Here is a 4,037-nt window from a genome sequence, read left to right as displayed (position 1 = left end):
CTATAGTTATCCAATACTAATTTCTCATCTATCAATGAATTAAAGGTGGTGCTTCACTTTAGCTTAGTGTCCATCAAAAGTCTAAATGATCTTCTAAATTTGATCATTATCTTGATTTAGTTTAATTACAGATGTTTGCATAGATCAATTGTGTTTTCATTATGACTATCCAGCTGAGATAAGGGTACTCATGGATTCTTTTGTGATTGAGTAGATACCTCAATTTGTTTTGGAAGCCAAGTTCTTAGAAAAACATTCAATGGTTGCTTGTACACAACCTAATAGAGTGGCAGCTATGTCTGTTTCTCGTCGGGTTGCTGAGGAGATGGATGTAACAATTGGAGAAGAGGTTGGTTATAGCATTCAATTTGAAGATTGCAGCAGCCCTAAAACTATTTTGAAGTAAGCCTTTTCAAATTCCTTTGCTTCTGACACATTTGTTTGGTTATTTATCTTTATTTGCTCGGTATAATGACATTTGAATTTAGCACCTATTTTCCGTTTTTTAGTTATTAGCAAAGGACGCTATTTTGTTTAATTTTTATCAGGTACATAACTGATTGTATGCTTTTAAGAGAAGCAATGGCTGATCCACTTTTGGAGAGGTATAAGGTGATCATCCTTGATGAGGCTCATGATCGAACCTTAGCAACGGATGTTCTTTTTGGTTATCTCATAGAGGTTCTAAGAAATAGGCCTGATCTAAAATTAGTTATCATGAGTGCAACACTTGAGGCTGAGAAATTCCAAGGATGGTTTAATGGAGCTCCCTTAATGAAGGTACCAGGAAGGCTGCATCCTGTAGAGATCTTCTATACTGTAGATCCTGAGAGGGATTATTTGGAAGCTGCAGTTAGGACTGTAGTACAGATACACCTGTGTGAACCCCCTGGCGACATTCTTGTTTTTCTTACAGGTGAGGAGGAGATAGAGAATGCCTGTCGGAAAATTACCGAGGAAATCTGTAATTTGGGTGATCAAGTTGGTCCTATTAAAGTTTTCCCTCTGTATTCTACTTTGTCTCCAGCAATGCAACAGGAGATATTTCAGCCTGCTCCAGCTCCTCTTAATGAGGATGGTCCACCTGTAAGGAAGATTGTGGTATCAACTAATATTGCAGAGACATCTTTGACTATTGATGGCATTGTTTATGTTATTTGATCCGGGTTTCTCAGAACAATATGTTTATAACCCACGAATTTGTGTGGAGTCAGTGTTGGTTTCTCCGATTTCCAAATCAAGTGCTCATCAGAGGTCAGGGTGTGCTGGTAGAACACAAACTGGGAAATGCTTTAGACTTTACACTGAAAGAAGTTTTAATAATGATCTACAACCCCAGAGCTATCCTGAAATTCTCAGGTCGAATCTGGCAACCACAGTTCTTACATTGAAGAAACTTGGAATTGATGATTTTGTTCATTTTTTTTTGGATCCTCCTGCACCTGAGACCTTGATGCGGGCCTTGGAAGTTTTGAACTACTTGGGTGCTCTAGATGATGATGGAAACTTAACTAAGTTGGTTGAAATCATGAGTGAATTTCCATTGGATCCACAGATGTCAAAGATGCTTGTTGTTAGTGCAGAGTTTAATTGTTCTAATGAAATTCTATCAATTTCAGCTATGCTATCAGGTATGCGCATCTTTTATTTCTTCTTATGCTTCTGTTCTTTTTGTAGTCTTTAATGATTAGTATGGTTGTACGCGAGTTAATGCACTCTATGAATAACTTCATAAATTCTATCAATTTCAGCAATGCTTTCTTCTTAGTTGTAGATATCACACAAATATCGAGATATGTAGAGAGAAATTCTTTCTTCTTTGTTGTTGTTTGTTCAGTGTTTAATTGTTCCAACGCAATTCTATCAATTTCAGCTATGCTATCAGGTATGCCTAGCTTTTATATATTCTAATGTTTCAATTTCTTAATGATGATGGAGATTTTAGTTAACTTAATGCAATGGGAATTTAGATGTGGGTACAATCTTAAACTGTCATGAATGTGCTCAGATATTTGATGCATTTTACCAGCACCTCCCTTCTTTGCTTTCCTCCAACATTTCAACTTGTCTATTATAGGAGAAATTATTATGTGCGAAGTCTGGACGGCGAGAACTGTCTGGATCTGCTCCGTATTTACTGAGTATTTGCAGCGTATTTGCAAATAATCAATAGTGAGTATTTTTGAGTTTTTTGTGAGTATTCACCGAGTATTTTATAAGTATTTGTTGAGTATTTGCTGATATACTGCATATTTACTGATTATTTATGAATACTCAGCAAATATTCAGTAAATACGTAGCAATCCGGAAGGTTCCTGTGTGTGCATCTTTGCCTACTGAGGTTGCTTTCAGCATTTGGTTAGCTTGTACTTTCATATAGGTTTAATGACTCTTGGTCAGCATGCCCTAAGAGTTTTTGGAGTTTTGTTGCAGTTTCTCAATTATTTTCTCATGAAGCAGCGTTGATCTCATATGTGATAACAATTCTTTCTACAGTGCCCAATTACTTTGTGCGGCCCAGGGAAGCTAAAACGGTTGTTGATGAAGCAAAAGCTCAGTTTGGCCACATCGACGGGGATCATCTAACTCTTTTAAATGTGTATCATGCCTACAAGCATAATAGTTAAGATTATTTTCTTCTGTTAGGTTCAGTTCCCCCATCTGCCTGCCACATTTCTTACAAAGTAGCTGTTTTGACCACAGATGAAGAAGACCTTTCATGGTGTCTTGAGAATTTTCTAGACAAAAGGGCACTGAAGGCTGCTGACGATGTGAGGCAGCAACTAGTACGCATTATGACCAGATTGAACCTCAAGCTTTGCAGCCCGGACTTCAGCAGTCCTGATTATTATGTAAACATAAGAAAAGCATTGCTTGCAGGATACTTTAGGCAGGTAGCTCATCTAGAAACAACTGGGCATTACTTGACAATGAAGGAAAAACAGGTACATTATTTTGCTTGAAGGACCTTTTCTCATAAATGGGCTTTCTCTGGATTATATTTCGGTGTTTCTTTTTGGTTCATTGTAGGTTGTTCATCTTCATCCTTCAAGCTGCTTAGATCACAAGCCTGAGTGGGTAATCTACAATGAATACGTTTTGACCAGCAGGGACTTTATTCGCACCGTTACAGATATCCCTGGCGAGTGGTATGAAATATCTCTTATAGCTCCCAAATAAGAGAAATTATTCTGTGCGGAGACCGGACGCAAAACTCCATCCAGAGACCAACCAGAATGCGCCACGTAAGTGGTACCGAGCCGTGGTACTGAGTGAAGGGGTGATGTGGCTTATTCTGATTGGTCTTCGGACAACGTTCGGCATTCGCACAGAATAATTAATCCACAAACGAAGCCTTAGAGACCCATACTTATTGAAAAAGCTCCTTTAAAAAATAATAAGAAAGCTGTCCCGAACGAAGTCTAAATTTCTTGTATATATAAATCAATCATAAATAAATAAATATATGTATGTTGTGTAGATTGAAGTGTTAGGAAGGTTAATTATGATCACTGCGTTTTTAATATTCTGTTGATGTTGGTACCATATGCAGGCTAATTGACATAGCTCCACACTATTACGACCTCAGCAACTTTCCCTCATGTGAGGCAAAGCGAGTTCTTAAAAGGCTGTATAGTAAGCGTGAGAAAGACAAGCAAGATACCAAGAACAGGAAGTAAGTAAAGCCCTACTCCTTAACATCCATTCTCTGCGCTAATAAAGAGCTATCCTTTAGTTGCCCAATATGTAATTGGTTCTTAGTTTTTTCTGTAATGGCTAGTCAAGTTACCAGTTATGTTTTGGGAAGTAATGTTTGTAGTCTTTAATAGAAATGAAAAATCTAAGAAGATTATTATGATTGCAAGTCCTTTGTGTTCTTCCTTTCCTTCTTTCTCTTGTTCCTTGCCGCAGTCTTTCCTCCACTATGATTTTATTTGGGATGACTTTTTAATTATTTTTTAAAATAACTCTTTAGTACTAGAAAGCTGCTTTAAGAAGCAGTAAGAAAGCCGTCCCAAACAAAGCCTAAAGCTCCT

The 4,037-nt window shown here is 37.5% G+C and overlaps 1 pseudogene; it reads left to right on the top strand.

Annotated features, from left to right (window-relative positions):
• Positions 1-220: 220 nt before the first annotated feature.
• Positions 221-3,810, top strand: LOC110094534 (annotated as a pseudogene).
• Positions 3,811-4,037: the final 227 nt, after the last annotated feature.

The sequence above is a fragment of the Dendrobium catenatum genome, unplaced genomic scaffold (genome assembly GCF_001605985.2).
Source record: "Dendrobium catenatum unplaced genomic scaffold, ASM160598v2 fragScaff_scaffold_1076, whole genome shotgun sequence".
Lineage (NCBI taxonomy): Eukaryota > Viridiplantae > Streptophyta > Magnoliopsida > Asparagales > Orchidaceae > Dendrobium > Dendrobium catenatum.
Note: the sequence above shows the minus strand (reverse complement) of the source record. Positions and strands in the feature narration are given on the sequence as shown.